Below are 19314 nucleotides of genomic sequence, written 5' to 3'. Positions count from 1 at the left end.
AGGCTGGGAGTGGGCACAGATATCCAGTCCATGTCTTCTGGGGGAGGGGTTGTTTGAGGCCAGACATTTCACCCCTCCCTCCCTTCCAGGGCATCCTGGGCAAAGCAGGTGATTGCATGCCTGATACCTGTGTGTGAGGTGAAAGCCATGTATTATTTATTTGACTGCTGGGTGTTTTATGTAAGGAAAGAAGTAGCAATCTGTGCCCTGGAGGCTGGTGTGCTGCAGAGTCAGCCTGGCAAACAAGCTCACCTGCACCTGCAGAGGAGGTGAAGGTCTCAGAGGTGTGACTTTCTTGACAGGTTATGCATGTAACGTCCCTTTCCATGTCCCTTGTCAACATGCTCGGTGGGCCCTTGGGTTCTGCACATCCGAGTATCTTGTTGAGAGTGTTGTGCATGTTAAAGTTGGGACTGTGGGGTGGGAGAGCCCTCGAAGCCTAGCCTGTGCCCACTTGAGGCCCTGAGCCTCAAGGAATTTTCAGATGGGTGAGTGTACACAGACTTGGAAACAAGTAATCACAATGATGTGAAAAACACAAAACAAAGGAATAGGAGTGCAGAGGTGGGTTTAGTGCTGGGGGAGGGGAATGTGGCACAAAGGGACAGTTGAGCCATCTGATATTCCTTTGTGCTTCCCATGTAGACTTTCACAGTTAATTCTCACAGCAGTTGTATGAGTAAAGAACTGTTGTTATCCCTATCTATGGATGAGGAAAACTGAGGCCCAGAGGAAATTCATGGCTCACTTGTCCATCATGCATTGAGGCCTGAATGGAGTCATCTTTGAGCCAAGGACCTCCCTTGCTTCCAGATCTTGTTGCCTTCTAACTTATTAAACATCTAGTATGTGCCAGATACCATGCTGAAGATGAGCACAGAGATCTGAAGATGAATGGGTTCTAAGGGCCTGCCCTAGGGTGGCTCACAGTCTGCTAAACAGATGGAAATAGAGAGTGACCCCAATCCAGGTGACCCCAATGGCCAGCAGGTAAATGCACTGTAAATTCTCTCCAAGAACCATAGGCAATCTGGGGTGCTTTTTGCAGTTTGGGGGGTTTTGAATGTGTTATAAGTTGCTCTAATGGTGGTGTTGGATTTTACAAGGAGTCCCTTCTAAATGTCCCCACTGGGGTAGAAGAGCTTCCACATACGGCCAGATGAGTGACCTGTTGTCCTAGTTCACTTTGTGTCTGCTGAGTTCTGGGAGCCTGGGCTCCTGCCTGGAGGGGTTTTCTCCCACTCTCTGTCGTGAAGGTTTGGCTGCTGGCTGGCCTGCCCAGCCCTCTCCCTGCGAGGGGCTCAGTGCTATTTCTAGTCCCTGCTGTGCTCATGGCTCTCCATGCATTCCCTGGAGTAGAAACAGCCTTGGCAAGGCAGGGTTCAGCCCTTTGTTTTGAAACCAAGTAGCAGCGGATAGACTGGGGATTTGGTGTGTGAGTTCAGGGAGGCAGATGGGCTGGGGGAGCTCTGAGTGGGGTCTGCTCTAGGACCTTCAGCTGAGGCTCTTGTGGCAGCAAGCACTTTCTGAGTACTTACTGTGTGCCCTGCACTGTGCCAGACTTGGGGAAGAAAGGCCAGAATCATGGGTGGTGCCCTAGAAAAAGCTGTGGCTGGCTGAGGGAGCCCAGCATGTAACTAGTATGTGCAAGACAGTGCTCTACTTGTGGTGGAAACAGAGGGCCCTAAAGGGGCCCAAAGGACAATAGGAACAACAGCTCGTTTATTGAGCACTTACTGTGTGCCAGGCACAGTTCAAAGTGCTTTCCTGAATCATTGTGTTTCATCCTTGCGCCACCAGTGAGAGGGGCGGTCACCTGCATGGAGGCCAGGCTGATCGGACTTCAGAGCCTTGCTCTTCCCACTGTCCTAGGATGTGCGGCAAGTCTTCTATGCTCTGAAGGACAAGGGGCGCTGGACCCATGGAGGAAGGGAGAGATTCTAGGTAGAGGGGGACCCTGGGCAGCTGTGGAGGCTTGAAATGCCTCTCCTCCTAGATGTGGCTGTGATGGGTCTTGGGGAAAACCTTTGAAGACCATGCTAAGGAATTTGAACCTGATCCTGATGTGGTTGCCAAGGAGTCTTAAAAGTTTCCAAAAGGAAGTGACATGTTCACCCTTGTGTCACCTGGCAGTATCATCATCCCACATCGTCCTTCCTTCCTGCAGATAACTCCAAGAAGACCTGCTTTCCTCCAGAGTGCTTTCCCTCTTGTCCCTGCATCCTTTTAGTCCTGCTGGTCTTCATTTCTCTTCTCCCAGCGGCTTCTGGTCTAAAGGCTTGTGTACCCAGGGGGAACCTCTGGAGCCATGGCAGCTGGCCTCTTTTGCTGACTGAGCAGGCTTCACTGAGCTGGAGCTTGTTTTATTTAACGGACTGAAGGTCTCCACGAGCAGGACTCATGGATCCTCACTGACCTCTCATGCCACAGATCTGCCACAGAGGAGTGCCTTGGAAGCCGTGGCTCATCATGCAAGCAGCTCTGTAAATACAGGCAGAGGGGAGCAAGGGACAGTGCTGGAAGTGGAGCAGGGACACTGGGTTTACCTGCTGGGTCTCATCTGTGAGCTCATTGCCTGTCCGCTTTGCTGGGGTTTGCCTGTTGATGCAGTGACAGGCTAGTCCCACTAGGGTGTGGGGAAATAGATGCCATCCCTCCGTGTGCGGCTGAGAGCTGTGGGTTGATGTTCTGGTTGGGGTCTTTGCAGAGTACTCTGAAGCACAGCTGCAGGAGGGATATGGGAGCTGATAGGGTGAAGGATGTGAGGGCAGGAGTTGAGGAAAACTTCTGAATTGGGGGCCTTAGGATAGGAGGATGAGGATTCAGGGAAGGGTCAGAAATGGTCACTGGAAGCATGGGAACAGGTGGGAGATGGGGAGATAATGAAGGGAGCAGTTCTGGTGACCTGAAGAGATAATTCAGAGATATAGTTCAGATCCTTGCTGTTATTAGTCCTGTGGCCTTGTGCAAGTTGCTTACCAGGTTCTAATTCCTGTTCTTTAAAAATGGGGGCGGGGGTGCATAATGTAATATCTTTCATCTGCAAAATGGGAGCACTAATAGTGCAGCTGTCATGGGGCTGTCATGACCAAATGTCTACTTGGAGCTTGTCAAGGCACCTGGCACATAGTACATGCTCAATACACACTAGGTTGTACTGTTACCCTATAAGCCTCTTGCTTCATTCAGAAAAGAGATATTGAGGGCCTGTGTATGTGAGGAACTGCCCCAGGGAGCTGAGTCCAGCTGGGGAGACAGGTGTCAAACACACAAGTTAAAATTGTTTTGGGTGCTATGACGTCATTCTTGCTGGGCAGACACTTTCCTGGTGAGGTGATGATTAAGCTGTCACCATGTGAAAAGGCAGAGGAGATGGGCTGTAGGCAGAGGAACAGCATGTGCAAAGCAACGACTGATTTCACGTCTGCAGAATTGTATGGCAGACCCATACAAGGACTCAGCACCTAGTATAAATCTTCGTGGAATGTGATCTTCAGCCTCAGATCAGAAGGGGAAGCAGGAGAGTAGGAGGGGCTGTGGAGAGAGAATCGGGTGGTCACTCGGTGCGGGATCTTCTCTTCATTCCCCCCCCATCGCCTCCGCCTCTGCCAAAGGGACTACAGCACAGGTACCTTAATGCAGTGCACACCACATGGGAAGAGGGGGGGCTACCGGCTTTCTCATTAGGTGCTCCTTGAACTCTGCTTTTCTGAAGGACTGGAGAGGAAGCCACATGCAGAGGGAGTTGAGAACCAGAACTAGGCTGATACCCAGAGCGCTTCTGCTGTTGCGTTAATGTGGCTGAAACCCTGGGCTTGGGTGCAGCATTGAGAGCTGGCCAATAAGCAGGTGGTGGCGCATGCCTGTAATCCCAGCAGCTCAGGAGGCTGAGGCAGGAGGATTGCAAGTTCAAAGCCAGCCTCAGCAACTTAGTGAGGCCTTAGGTAACTTAGTGAGACCCTGTCTCAAAAGAAAAAGGCTAGGGATGTGGCTCAATGGTTAAGTGCCCCTGGGTTCACTCCCCAGGACCAAAAAAAAAAAAAAGAAGGCTGGCATGTGGTTTCGCATGGGCAGCATTTCCGGTCTTCAAACGGGGCTCAGTGTTGCTCCGTGTCTGGCATGAAATCTTGCACAGATAGGTTCTGAAATAGCTTTTGACTGAGCAGATGAAGAGTTGGATGGGTTAATGGCATTATCACACAGGATAAAACTGGAATTCTCTAAAAGTGACCACAAGGGCAATCAGAACAGAATTGTTAATTGGAACCAAGGTGGGGTCATCAGGCTCCTGTGGTGTCCATTAAACAGATTTTGGTTTTCCAAGGGCAGTCGCCCATGGGAGGTGCAGGAGCTCTCAGGCCTAAGGAGAGAGTCAGGAAGCCTGGCAGACACCTTCTTTCCTTCTTCGGTGGGGAGGAAGCCAGAGGGGAAGATCCCACCCAGAAAACCTTTGTGCCTAACCTGCGTCACTTCCAGCTTTACTGTGTTTTAAAAAGCTACACACAACTCAGCGAATGTTATCCTGGTGAGAAGTTTGCAGTGTTCCTGTCAGTGTTTCCACCTTGAGAAACAAGACACAGTGCTTGCTGGCAAACTCAGAACACAGAAAAGGTTGAAATAATTAAAGGGCTGGGGTTGTGGCTCAGTGGTAGAGCGCTCGTCTCGAACGCACGAGACCCTGGGTTCGATTCTCAGACCACATAAAAAATAAATGAGTGAAATAAAGGTATTCTGTCCAACTACAACTATAAAACAAATATTTGAAAAATAATAAAAAATGTTTTAAAAAAGAATTAAAATCACCCCACTTTCACAGTCAAGAAATGATTTATTGAAGTTTGGGTGGATGTTCGGGCGAGAACTGTGTTATCTCATTGTTCACTTACGCTCCGTCAAATACACTTACCCTCAAAATTGAAGTTAGTCATAGAAAAATCAGAGAATTCCTAAACAGAGCCCTGGTGCTCTGTCTCAAGTTCCCTGCGGGAAAGATGAAGGTCCCAGTCTGTATCCTGGATCACCATCATGGCACCAGTGGTGGACAGGGTACTGGGCTGAGCCTCGGAAACTGGGGTGATAGCCTCCAGTGGGTCACTCGCTCTCTCTGAGGCCCCCCCCTTCTCATACCCCTTCCCTCCTCCCAGTGCCACAAGACTCAGGGGAGTTCCCAGGTTAGAAAGCCTTGAGCCACCACAAGGGCGTGGCTCGGAGTGTGAGCAGGTCACTTGACTGAAGAAGGCAGGAGAGGGCGATTGTGTGTATGTGAGTGAGTGCGGTGCCTGTGTGTGTGTTGCTTTTTTTTTTTTTTAACTTTTTTTTTTTTAGTTGTCAATGTACCTTTATTTCACTTATTTATATTCACTGCTGAGAATTGAACCCAGGGCCTCACACTGCTAGGTGAGTGCTCCATGACTGAGCCACAACTCCAGCCCCTGCTGCTGCTTTTCTAGTAGATGGATGCAATACTTTATTTAATTTATTTATTTCTATGTGATGCTAAGGGGTGAACCCAGTGCCTCTCATGTTCCAGGCCAGCGTTCCACCACTGAGCCCCAGCCCAGCCCCCTGGGTTGCTTCTTTCTCAGTCTGGAGTCTGTTTGGGGATCCTTCTGAAGACTTGCCTCCTAGCTGCAAAGCCCTGATCTGTGGTCACGCTGGTCCCACAGTGGTTGGATGCCCCTCCCCACAAAGCAGGTGGAGTGAGACCTCCAGATGTTACTGCATCTGTCACCCTGAAAGGGATTTTCAGATCAGACAGCTTCCCCACCCTGAGGGACATATGGTACTTTTATTTTTCTCCTGCTGCAACCCCTGTGGACAGTCTGCACTGAGGGTGGCCCTGACCTGCTGGCAAGGGGCTGAGAACTTCCACTCTTTGGGCGGGGCCGTTCCCCCAAGCCCGCTGGGTCATCATTTACAGAAAAGCTCCCAGAGAAAAATAACTCACCCCGTGGTGTGCTGTAGCCACTGGCAGAGCCTCCTGGTTTCTGCCTCCCACACCCGTGGTTTCTGCTTTATCTGGGATGGGCAGTGAAGCTGGGTGCCCGCGCAGCACAGTGACAGGGGTTGGCAAAGGCTGTGTGAGGGTATTAATATTAATATTAGCAACTAATTGTATTTTGTCCTCACTGGAATTTGCGTTGGGCTTTGCCAATTACATTTCATATCTATCTTTTCATTGAATTTTCCCAATGGCCAGGAACCTTGAAAGAATTATTTATTTTTTGGTACTGTGGATTGAACCCAGGGGTGCTTTACCACTGTTCTACATCTCCAGCCCTTTTTATCTTTTAATTAAATAATTAATTGTTATTTTTTAAGTTGTAGTTGGACACAATACCTTTTACTTATTTATTTTTATGTGATTCTGAGGATCAAACCCAGTGCCTTGCTCGTGCTAGGCGAGTGCTCTGCCACTGAGCCACAACCCCAACCCCTTACTTTTTATTTTGAGGCAGGGTCTTACTAAGTTGTTTAGGGCTTTGCTAAATTACTGAGGCTGGCTTTGAACTTAATGATCTCCTGTCATGGCGTCTGGAGTTGAGTTGCTTGGATTACAGGTGTGTGCTACCAGGCCAAGCTATTTTTATTGTTGTTGTTATTTTGTAGATGAAGAGACTGATGCTCAGAGGGTAAATTGCCTGAGATCCTGGGGATGGAAGCACCCAACTTTCTGTCCCTTTCTGTCTTGAGTGGCCACCCCAACACTTCCTGCCCACGGAGAACGTGTGGCAAACTAGAAAGCCCTGCACCTTGGATTGCTGCCTGGACTGTGAAACACATTGGCAGGATTCAGGTCAAAACAGTGGGGGCCTCAGATGCTCTGCCGAGGTGTGCTGCTCAGGATTGCTTGGGACAGGTGGAGGTCCGGGGAGAGCTTTTCAGGTAGTGAGACCACCTGGAGCACACAGGCCCGGGACCCAGGCAACTCTAACTGAGGTCGAGTGAGCCCTCCTGGGGCTCTTGGGGTCCCTGCCTCACCTCCAGGAGATGGCAGTGCATCTGTATGTGAGTTTCTCAAGGGGGTTTAAACAAATAGGACTTGTGAAAATCTGGATTCCAAGACAGTGGGTATTTACTTTATGAAGGATGGTTGATGCACCGTGTATCGATTAGAAAATTATAATAGCCACAGCCCGGGTGCAGTGAGGTGTGAGTTCCCGCTGGCTCAGCCAGTAGAGCTGGGTGGTGCAGGCCGGCAGGGCTGGGAGGGTTCTTTCTCTCAGGGGCATCTTTCACCCAGCCGGGCGAAGACCTTTCCTTTTATCCACGCTCATTAGCAGGGGCCCTCGTTTGGGAGGTGGCAGGAAGCCCTGTCCTGCTCACTGCATATGTTCAGCTGTCCTCATCCTCAGGGAAGACACTCAGTTTCCTTCTGGAGAGTTCTTCCATTCTCCGTGGGTCACTAGCTTGAGCAATGCTTAGATAGCAACAGCTGTTGAGCACATGAGTTATGTAACAGGTTTGTGATGGGCCGGGAACAGAGCCAGTCAGAGTGAGTGTGGGCACCCCCTGTTGGGTCCCCTCTTGCCTGTGGGGGCTTTGTTTTTTTTTCCTTCTCTCTTGAACAAATCCTGCTCTTTGACATGGAAAAAAAAGAGTGAGCCTGGGTGTCCCTCACAGCTGCGATGGCCTGAAGCTTTTGCAGTGGAGGAGCGGTAGGTGCACCCTGCTGGGCTGTGCTAGTCTGGGAGCTGACAGCCCTTGGGCTTTGGGATCTGCCCCGCTGCTGCCTGCGAAGCCCACCCACTCCTCCTCTGTGCACTGGCACCTTTACCCAAGAAGGCCAGTTACAGCTGAGTGTGTGGGGACCCAGTCTGTCCCTTTATGCTAACCCTGGGACCAGAACATCAGAGCCAGAGCTGGGAAGGACTGAGAGGCCCAGTGGGTCTAGCCTTTTTTTTTTTTTTTTTTTTTATCCAATCCCGTTTTTTGACTGCTGGAAATCAAACGCAGGGCCTCACACTGTACCACTGAGCTACATCCCAGCTCCAGGGCTAGCCTCTTACCTAGTTAGGAAAACAACTTTGACCAGAGCACTGAGCAAGTTGGGGCTCATCTGGGTCTAGCACAATCTCCTGACTCAGAGCTCTGCTTGCTGAAACTCAGCTTTTCTCTACCATTTCTTCCTCTGGACATCTTAAAACTACACATGGTCAGTATTGTATCTAACTTTGGAGTTCATTTCTTGGATGAACAGTTTAGGTATATTCTGCCTCTCTAGTGATAGTTCTCAAAACTACATTTCTTAACACCTGGCAACTGTACTTCTAGGAATTTATCGTATGGATGTGTTAACACAGGTGCAGATGACTTATTTGCAAAATTAGTCATTGCTGCCTTGTTTGGAATAGTATAAGATTGGATGCCCCCAGGCATGGTGGCTGCCTGTAATCTCAGCAGCTCCTGAGGCTGAGACAGGAGGATCTAGTTCAAAGTTCAAAGCCAGCCCCAGCAACAGAGAAGCATGCTAAGCAACTCAGTGAGACCCAGTCTCTAAATAGAATACAAATTAGAGCTGGGAATATGGCTCAATGGTCAAGAAGTGCCCCTAAGTTCAATCCCCAGTACCCCCCCTCCCGCCAAAAAAAAAAAAAAAATGGGATGCAACTTCTGTATCCATTCAGAGGGAGCCATAAATTATGGCTCATTTAAATCACAGAAGATGCACAGCTGTAAAAAATAAAGTGAGGATGCCACACGCTGAGACAGAACAATCTCTAAGGGAGGGGGAGAAGCAAGCACACAGGGCACTGGGTCTAAAAACCAGCCTCTGCATAAAAGTGCTTATGTGTGTACAGAGCATCTCCAGCTGGGGGTGTCTGTTTGCTTGTTTGTTTTGCAGTACTGGGGCTTGAGCCCTGGGATGCTCTGCCACTGAGCCACATCCCCAACCCTTTTTTAACTTAATTTTTTTATTTTTAAGATCTTGTATTTTTCTAGTACCAAGAATTGAACCAGGGGTACTTTAACGACTGAGCCACATCCCCAGCCCTTTTTTTTTTTTTTTTTTTTTTTTTGTTAATTTTGAGACAGGGTCTTGCTAAGTTGCCTAGGGCCTCGCTAAGTTGTTGAGGCTGGTCTTGAACTTGGGATCCATGCAGGTATGCACCATTATGCCTGGCTTAATTTTATTTTATATTTTTGTCTTATCAAGGTACTGAGGCTGGCCTCAGCCTCCCAAGTTGCTGGGTTTACAGGCATGTGCCATCAGGCCTGGTGAGAAGCTGGGAATTATGGTGCCTCTAGGGTCAGCTGGTGCTGGAGACCTTGTGTATCCTCTTTTCCTCCCCCACAAAAAAACAGGATCTTACTGTGTTTCCCAGGCTGGCTCCAAACTCCTGAACTCAAGCAATCCTCCTGCTTCAGCCTCCTGAGAAGCTGGGACTAGGCATGCTGTGTTTGTTCCTTTTGACTGTCAAAATATGAATGTATGACCTTTTTGAGAAATTCAGATAAATTTAAAAACACAAGAACTGTAGCCTCACCTCTTGCCCACTGTAGGAAGACCAAGACTGTCCATCTCCTCAAGGACAGCCTCGCTCAGGCCCCTGACTACCATCTAATCAAAAACTTTTATCTAGGCTGGGGGTGTGGCTTTGCCTAGCATTCTCAGGACCTTTAAATCATGCCTAGTTCTTGTGAAGGGGATGAAGGACAAGGGCTTGGGGGTTCCTTGGTAAATACCACCCTCAGCCCAGAGAGGAAATTACCTCCCCCACTGACATTGACTGTCTTTGTCACTTTAAAATCCCTGCTGTGCAGGAAGGACAAGCCCCTGCCTGGGCTCCTTTCTTGGGGCTCCTGTGATTTCCTCTACAGAGGAGGACGAAGAGCAGACCCTACTTGTGGGGGGGGGGGACTTGGGCATTGGTCTGGCTACCTCCAAAATGCCTACATTTAATCAATTTTTCTGCCACTTCCCCCGAAACAAGGCCCACCTACTCCCATGACCTTTCCCTGCACAACCTTGTGGTGATATCCGAGTACATTTTCTTCCCCACTAGACTGTTGGCTGTTAAAGGGTCAGAATCTTGTCGTATATTCCCTTTTGGACCTAACACATAGAAAGTGCTCAAAGGTATGTATTTTTTTAAAAATAGTTTTTTAGATGTCGATGGACATTTATTTTATTCATTTATTTATATGAGGTGCAGAGAATTGAACTCAGGGCCTCACACGTGCTAGGCAAGTGCTCTACCACGGAGCCACAACCCCAGCCCCTCCAAGGTATGTATTTTTGAACTTTTTATGGAGGTCTAGCTTATTACAGTGATGTGCACACATCTCGGCTGTACAGCTGGGTGGACTTTGACATGTGCAAATACCCACGTAACCCTCTGTCCTGGAGAGGCAGGCTGCGCTAGACCCCAGCATATGCAGGCTCCCATGGCCCTGGGGACCTGCTGCACATGCCTCCAACACAGGTGCTTCTTAAGCCTGCTTTTGAGCACCCACAATAGCAGCCAAGAGAGCACTCTGGCAGTTGGCTTCTTGCCTCTGACGGTCAGCCAGGTGGCCCGGGGGGTTGTGTGTGGTCCTTTGTTCTGTTCCCTACAGCAGAGGTGTTTGTGTTTGAACATCTCCCATTCACGCATTCGCAGCCTCTTCTGCAGCCTCTTCTGTGGAGTGTCTTGTGCTTGCCCTCTGGCTGCTGCATGTGCACAGCGGTGGGGTGGGGCTGGCTCTCCCACTCACTCCCGGTTTACAGGAATGAAGCTCAGCTTGGGGTCTCTCCTCAGGTGTCTTGGGGTGGAGCTGAGCTTCCTGCTGGCAGGGTCTCAGGGGACAGACTCAGGGGCAGCTATGGGGTTTTTGACTTAGACACCTGCTCTCGTGGGCATAGTAGTATTGGGGTTCAGGACTTTGCACTCATTTGTTCAGTGCCAGAGGGGATTTTAGCTGGCTGGAAAAGTGGTCACATGTACAGGGGCTCAGAGACAGCATTGGCTGGGTGTTGTGGCACATTCCTGTAATCCCAGCTGCTCGGGAGGCTGAGGCAGGAGGATTACAAGTTTAAGGCTAGTTTGGATAACTTAGTAAGGTCCTGTCTCAAGATTCAGAAAGGATTGGGGGTGTAGCTTAGAGGTAAAAGAGCTCTTGCCTACCATGCTCACAACCCTAGCTTTGATCCCCAACAGGGTGCGCATGCACACACACACACATTGGTCCATTGGTTCTAATTTGGGAGAAAACTAGAGTGATCAAAATTCAGGCTGGTATACAGTAAGAAGATGAACTCCAAGGCTGAATTCAGTGGTCCTTTCTGAAAGCCTCTGGATCTCTGTTGGTCCTAGTCATTCCTTCGTCTCCTCCCTTGAGTGCTGGGAACATAAATGGATAATTTTTTCTTGCAGGCTTAGAGATTTGGGGACTATGGCCCCTGAACGGGAGAGCTGTGGAGCCCAGAGTGGCCTGGGCTGGTTTGTGTGCTTGGCAGGCAGTGGGAGGGAGATGTGGACCCCTATGGCCGCGGGTGGGCATGTGATCTCGGCCCACCAGGCAGAGCCGCAAGTGCTGGCTGCTCCTTCCCTCCAAGCCCCTCTGGAGAAGGAGCAGGCTGTGGTTGCAGACCTGTGCCCATGTGGGTCTGCCTCCCCTCTAAAGGCAGCCACCCAGCCACTGCTAACAGCCTGAATGGCCCCTGAGGCAGGAGAGCTCGCTGTCATTCCCAGGCAGCCCAAGTGGGGACAGCAGGGTCAGTTCAGATTAACAGTGCCCAAGTCAGATTCCACCTCGAGTTATGTGGAGATGGAAGTTCCTCTATGGGTAAGAATGCAAGAACAAAAACCAACCCAGGGTGCTTAACATTCCAGAGATGTTCCTGAGAACTTGCCAGTTTAGCTCTGTCTGTGGGTGGCAGCTGCCTGAGTGAGTGCTTGTGGCTACAGCTTAAAAGGGTTGGGATCTGAAACTGATGAATGAAAATCTGACCTTAGCAGGTTTCAAAGGAGCAAACTTGGGGCTGGGGCTGTAGCTCAGTGGTAGAGCGCTTGCCTAGCGCATGTGAGGCACTGGGTTCAATCCTCAGCACCACAAAAAAATAAATAAGATAAAGGTATTGTGTCCACCTACAACTAAAAAAAAAGAGGCAAACTAGGCTGAGGATGTAGCTTGGTGGTACTGTGTTTCCTGGGTTTGATCCCCAAGACAAAACAAGCAAACAAACTAACAACAGAGCAGGCCACCAGAGACAGGACTGGCCTGGGTCTTGGAGACTGTTGGGAACATAAATCCCACAGCCTGACCTGAGGATGAAATGACAGGGAGGGAGGAGCACTAATGTCAGGTGACATCACATGTGTCAGGCCCTGGCGTGGACTTCCTGTCAACATGTGCATCCCCACAGCTGCCCTGAGGTGATGTGGCTGCCCGCCCGTTTTACAGATGAGGATGCAGCACAGAGAGGTTGTGAACTTGCCTAGGCCACACAGCTGCAAAGTGGTGGAGATGAGAGTCCTGGCCAGGTGGTCTGGTTTCAGGGCCAGGGCTCTTGCAGCCTTGGAAATCTGGGGATTGGTCTGATAGCGCAGGGAGGGTGGTGTGAGGAATCAGGGCAAACTGCCTCTGGCCTCACATGTACATTTGGTGACTGAGAACACAAATGCTTATCAGTTTTTGGAGTTAGAAAACCAGAGTGTCTCACTGGGCTGAATGGAGGTGCAGCAGGGCCCACCCTCCTCTGGAGGCTCTGTGGGAGGAGCTGGTTCCACGCCTTTCCTGTGTCAGGAGGCTGCCGCATTATTTGACTGTGGCCCCTCCTCTCTCTCCCAAGGCAGCAGCAGAGCATCTTCTGCTCCTCAGCTGTCACACCGCCTTCTTCACACCCGGGGGTCCAGGGTGGCCCATCTCCAGATCCCCAAGTCAGCACACCTGCAGAGGCCCCTTGGCCATGACGGGGACATGTTCTCAGGTTCAGGGCTAGGACATGTACCTCAGCCCACCATGCATGGCTTAAAGGGTGGACAACAATGAGGTGTCCCTCAAACACAAAGTGAAAATGACTCAGAATAGAATCAGGCTGAGGTGGTGAAGTGCTCTGGGATGCTCGGATCCCAGGGTGGCGGCCAGGGGGCTTTATGTAGCTTCATGGCTTGTCTGGAAATGGATGGTGTTTGGGGAAGAAGGATCAGTCAGAGCCCATCTGTGTTGGAGAAGTATGCAGATGGGCATGTTCTGGGGGACATGGGAGTCTGCATCAGTTTTCTGGGCTTGGTGTAGTTCAGGCTTCCTGTGGCTGGCTGAAGTTTACTCCACACCACCTCCCCTTCCTGCTCCCCTGTCCTCTGATGTCCTGGTGGCTGGTTCAACTTTATTGGCTGTCTGGTGAGAGGTAGAGGGGACATTTGTAAGTTGACCGCTCACTCTGACTTGTTGGATAAACTGGGCTGGCCTCAGCCAGTTCCTCATTCCCAGCAGCTCCAGGCCCTGGAGCCTGGACCTTGGGCCAGAGAGGCCTTGTGGCTTGTGGCTCCGTGGGGCCAGCCTCCTGCTGCTCTTTTTTTTTTTTTTTTTAAATATTTTTTTTTTTTAAGAGAGAGTGGGGGGGGGGAGAGAGAGAGAGAGAGAGAATTCTCTTAATATTTATTTTTTAGTTCTCGGTGGACACATCATCTTTGTTTGTATGTGGTGCTGAGGATTGAACCCGGGCCGCACGCATGCGAGGCGAGCGCGCTACCGCTGAGCCACATCCCCAGCCCCCTCCTGCTGCTCTTAAGGCTCTTCAGAGAACTCGCGCACCTGCCTGGGTGCTCCGCCTGGATCAGACCCACTGCTCATGGCTGTCAGAGGGCTTTGTGAGCTGGAGAGCACCCTTCGCCCCCGCCGTGAGGTTCATCCCACAGCTGGTACTGTGCTCTCCACACCCGCCTGCCCAGCATCCACAGGCGACACGTTGTCTCCATGCCTTTGTCCATGCTATGTCCTAAAGCAGCTGTTCAGCAAATACTTTTCAGCATCCACGTTAGCCAGTCCCTGAGCCAGAGGCATGGTGGGGACCAAGGAGGATCCCATCCTGCTTTCCTGGAGCCTGCCTCTCCAAGAGGAGTTCAGTGACCAAATATAATCTCAGTTGTGGTAAAGGCTGCAAAAGAAAATAGCAGGCCAGGGAAAATGTGGCATGCTAAACATAATGAGGGATGGATGGGTGGTAGTTGGGGACAGAGCCAGTGAGAACCAGGGACCATTCCAGTCCCCAGGGCTTGTGTGCTGATGGAGAGTCACAGTTTTAGAGTTGGAAGGAACTGTAAAGGGCAGACATCACTGTTCCCTTGTCCAGCCAAGGCATGTTGGGGGCCAGCTGTGTCCAGGACCTGAGACGGACGTACCTAAGACAATCAGGAAGAAGACAGGTGCCTGGGTCAGTGTCCCTCACCCAGGGAGCATCTAGCTGTGTCGGGGGTGGGGGTCTCCTTATGCCAGAAGCAAACAGCACGTTGACCGAGCATCCTGGTTGGTGGGAACATCTCTATCTTGGCAGACTCACCTTCCCACTGTCCCCACCAGGTGGGTTGGGCTGCGTCTTGAAGAAGCCCATTGCAGGTGCCCTTGCCCTTGTTGGCGTGGCCTCTCTACCCTGGGAGATGGTGGATGGACTCAGCCTCCATCATCTGTCCTCCCCATCTTCCCCCAGCCAGACACCTTGGTCCTTCGGCCATGGGGCGGATCCCGGTGACAGAGAGCCTGTGGAGTGTGGGGTGGCTCAAGGCCAGGTGCTCAGTCCCCCAGGCGGCTGCATGGTTCTCTTCTCTCCCAGATGCCCGCAGATGCCTGGCCTTGTGCTGGGTCAGCCAGACACAGGAACAGGGCAGCTGCCCCTTTCAGTGCTTTGGAGTGAGCACAGGCAGCCACAGTGTTGGGGATGAGTTAAGAGGGGACGGTTATGGGCCTGCAAGGACCAGAGGTTAAGGCACATGGGCAAGGGCTGGGCCCAGCCTACTGGCACTCAGACAGGTGACTGGGAGAGAGGCCATTGCCATGGACTCCCTACCAAGGAGCCAGGCCCATGTCCCTTGGCCAGCTCCTGACGTGTTTTGAGTGGATTTCAGGTCCAGACTGGGGGGTACTGTCACGTTTGAAAGTCAGCATACGTCAGCCACCCAGGAAGTGGTCTGGCAGCTCCAGAGGACCACCCTGGCCATACCCCTTCTGCCCTGTTCTGGAATCCAGAGCACTCAGAAATCCCAAAGGCTTTTCCTAAGTCTGCAGCAGACTAATTTCGTGGCAAAAATCTGACCTGAATTGATGCAAGTCTAATTATAGTCTTTATAAATATCTTGCCTGGGGTGATCAGCGCATCTTTCCCTGTGTGAGTTCTGTGTATCTGATTTTTGGGGGCTGCCCACATCCCTGTGGGAGTGTCACACTGTGCACAGCACTGTAGTTCTCTCTGAAGTCTAGAACATTCTGAGTTCCTAACCTCATTTAGATTGGGCTCAAAGGCCACGGTGACAGGACAGTGCACACCTGTGCTCTGCTCCCCGAGGAGCAAAGTCAGACTCTAGTCACCCTCCCAGGCCCAACCCAGGTGACGGGTGTGAGATTCCAGTTCTACTCCCTCACTCACGTCCTGGGACAAAGAGCAGCCTGCGGGCAGCGGGCAGCTGTGGAGTGGCTGCGTGGGTGGGCAGGTGGGTCACCCGAGGGGGCTGGGCCAGTGCTTGGCTTTGTATCTGTTTGATCTGAGGCCTTGGACTGAGGAGCTGGAGGCACGTGTGGGGCAGTGTCCAGGGAAGAACAGGACAGAGAGGCAGAGAGGTTGGAACGGGGAGTGGCGTTTGCCCTTGGGAAGCCTTTGGCCTGAGCCCAGTACTTGTGGCATCAGACTTTTCTTGGGTTGCAGGTTCTTCCCAGTAACAACAAAACAAAGCTTTTGGAGCACCCCCCACCTCCCCAGTGTGTGGGTACTAATGTGGGTAGAGGGCTCTGCTGGGTTGCCTCCTTGTGTGCAGGACAGACTGCTCCAGGTAGAGTCAGAGACAGCAGGAGACAGGGCAGTTGAGCTTCTTGAAGGTACCCGCACCTGGCTCCCTGCGCCTGGCTGTCTGGGCAGTGCACTCCTTCAAGAGGCAGCCTCTGCAGGGCCCGGCTCAGCCTTTGGTTTGTTTCTCCTGGGCCTTCCCTGAGAAGGATCCCGGCCCTGGCCACGGACCGCATTCGGAGGAAGCTTCGTTGGCCCTTTCCAAGTCTGCTCACTCATTTCACAGCCCATCTCCTGAATACGCAAAGGGTTCCTTGAAATTTGGCTAGTACATTTCCATCCTCCCTGCTGCCAGTCAGATGTTTTTGTAAATGAAATAAAAGGTATTTTTTTTTTAAGATCTTAACACGAGTCCAAAACGCGCTCAAATGCTTTGGAAAATTTTTAACAGACTAGTAAATTCTGTTACATAGTTTTTTAGTTTAGATATGAGAGTTTTGGCATTTTTTTTAAAAATCAGTGTCAGACATACTTTAAAAAAAAAAAAAAGTCCTGTAATAGTAGAAACATTCCAGATATACATTTTCTGAATGTTCGCTCTAGTCCAGGTCTCAGAGCAGTGTCTTCTCATTCATTATGACAACACACCCTTCCTATGAAAGGACATCTTCAACACGCTTAAAGATGTTTTGAAACCAGCACTAAGAAGCATGTCTTCAACAGCCAATTGTAGAAAAGGCAGCCAAATGTGTTGAAAAATTTTTGTAAAAGGAAAATGTAACTGTTGTTATGTTCAGTTTTTTTAAAAAATCTTTTTTAGTTGTCAATGGATGATTATTTTATTTATATGTGGTGCTGAGAATTGAACCCAGTGCCTGACACATGCTAGGCAAGTGCTCTACTGCTGAGCCACACACAGCCCCAGCCCATTACGTTCATTTATTTATTTATTTATTTTGTGGTGCTGGGGATTGAACCTAGGGCCTTATGCATGTGAGGCTAGCCCTCTACCAATGGAGCTATAGGCCCAGCCACTAGGTTCATTTTTTGATGTTAGTTCTTTGTGGTGCTGAGGACTGAACCCAGGACCTGGGGAGCGCTGCTGGAGTGCTCTCCCATGAGCCAATCCCAGCCCCTGTTATATTGGTGGTGTTGCTTTTCCAACCCTGAGCTGCATCCCTAGCATCTCCATCTTTTTTTCTTTTGGGGGGTGGTACCAGAGATTGAATTCAGAGGCACTCGACCACTGAGCCACATCCCCAGCCCTATTTTGTATTTATGTAGAGACAGGGTCTCACTGAGTTGCTTAGTGCCTCACTTTTGCTGAGGCTGGCTTTGAACTCTAGATCCTCCTGCCTCCCTCTCCTGAGCAGTTAGGATTACAGGTGTGTGCTCAGCCACCCCACCTTTTCTAAAATATTGAGACAAAGTTTCACTAGGTTGCCAAGGCTGGCCTCCGATGTGTGCTCTTCCTGCCTTGGCCTCTAAATCACTGGGATGGCAGCAGGTGCCACTGCGCTGGCCTAGGTTGTCAGTTCTGATCCTCTTTCGCTGCTGTTCCACGAGATTACCAGTAAATCTCTGATCAGTTCCTCAGTTGCTTCCCATCTCAGTACAGATTTTTGTAGAAGAGTCTACAGTTCCACTGTCTGAAGTGTTTTATGGAAAATTTCAGACACTGGCGAGCAGTCGTGGGAGTGACTGCAGCCTCCGAGTTGCCGCTGGGTGTGGTGCCATGGCATCTTCCCCTCTCCCGCTTTAGAAAGAAAACTCCAAGCTGGACCAGGTGGTGTGCACCTGTGATCCCAGTCCTCGGAGGCGGTCTGGGTAATGCAGAGAGACTGTGTCTCCAGAAAAAAAGAAAGAAACTCTCAGAGGCTGCCAGGTTATTTTTATCTTTAAAAGATGTCAGTATGTATTTCTACCTGATAGAGAATTTTAAAGTAATTGGAGCCTCACAGGAAGTTACATACATAGCATAAAGGGCCCCCGGGCCTTCTCCCAGATGCCTCCTTCGGTGACATCAAAGCCAGGACACGGAAGTGAAAACAGCACTAGGAACTGGACTAGAGACCACTCGGCGCTCACTGCTTGCTCAGGGGGAGTGTGTTGTGTGTGTGGTTTGATCACTTTTAGATTCATGCAGCCACACCACTGTCAGCAGGCAACTGTTTCCCTACCTGGAGGGAACTCCCCACACGGCCCTTGTCACTGCCACTGATGTCTGCCAGCCACTGGCCTGTGTGCCTTCTTTGTGGTGTGTCATTTTGAGACCTTTTTTTGTGTGTACTGGGGATGGAACTCAGGGGTACTCTACCACTGAGCTGTACCTGCAGCCTTTTTATTTTTTATTTTGAGGCAGGGTCTTGCCATCCTCATGCCTCAGCCTCCTGAATCATTGGGAATACAGGCACGCACCACTGTGCCTGGCTTAGAATGTTCTATAGATGGGATCATACAGTATGTGACCTCCTGAGATTGGCTAGGAGGTCATTAAACATCATGCCTGGGGTCCCATACAGATTGCTGCAGGTATCAGTAGCGCCTGGTCTTTTATTGCCAGGCAGGTTTCTATGGCCAAGACGCGTCTCGGAGTGTGTTTAATCTTCACCTGTTGAAGGGCAGGTCTTTGGGTTGTTTGCAGGTTTTAGCAATTACAGGTGTAGGAGTGTGGAGGTTTTCGTGTGGACATCAGTTTTTGTTTCTCCAGGGGAAACAGTAACCATGGAGTTGTGTGGCAGATGTGTGTTTGTTTTATAAGAAACTTCTAAGTTGTTGCCCAGAGTAGCCTGTGCTGGATGCTTCTTGCCACAAAGTGTCGGCTCATGTATTCCGCCCATTTTCTAATCTCCTATAATTGCCCCTCAACTATCGTTTTTTTGGTGCTGGGGTTTGAACCCAGGGGCACTTAACCACTGAGCCACATCCCCAGCCCTTTTTTGTATTTTATTTATTTAAAGACAGGGTCTTACTCAATTGCTAAGGGCTTCCCTCAATTGCTGAGCCTGGCTTTGAACTCCTGATCCTCCTGCCTTAGTCTCCTGAGCAGCTGGGATTACAGGCGTGTGCCACCATGCCCAGCCCACCTTTGTTTTTAAGCCACTAATTTGTTTAGAGCCCAGGCCACTTGTCCCATGGACTGTCCCACTGTCCAGGATGGCCATTGCTTTTCATGGTGTCATGAATGCTGTTCCTCTGTCTGTTTTCTGGATATTGGTGGTTAGTTCTGGAGGCTTGGCTAGATTCCACCTCACACAGGCCAAAAGTCCTGCCGAGGGTGGGGCCTCATGCTCACACTATATCCCTCCGGGAGCCTTGGGATGGGGGGGCTGCCTCATGTTAGTGGTACTGATGTTGCCCTGTGCCCACAGCTTGATCTGTGCATTGCCAGGTTT

The 19314-nt window shown here is 50.5% G+C and overlaps 1 protein-coding gene across 2 annotated transcripts in view; it reads left to right on the top strand.

Moving 5' to 3' along the window:
- Tmem184b (transmembrane protein 184B) overlaps positions 1-19314 on the top strand; it is a 46128-nt gene that overhangs the window by 781 nt on the left and 26033 nt on the right. The gene's annotated exons all lie outside the window — the stretch shown is intronic.

This window comes from Marmota monax, unplaced genomic scaffold (genome assembly GCF_021218885.2).
Source record: "Marmota monax isolate L192 unplaced genomic scaffold, Marmota_monax_Labrador192_F-V1.1 WCK01_AAM20220418_F8-fsc00051, whole genome shotgun sequence".
Taxonomy (NCBI): domain Eukaryota; kingdom Metazoa; phylum Chordata; class Mammalia; order Rodentia; family Sciuridae; genus Marmota; species Marmota monax.
This window is presented reverse-complemented; position numbering and strand designations above follow the sequence as displayed.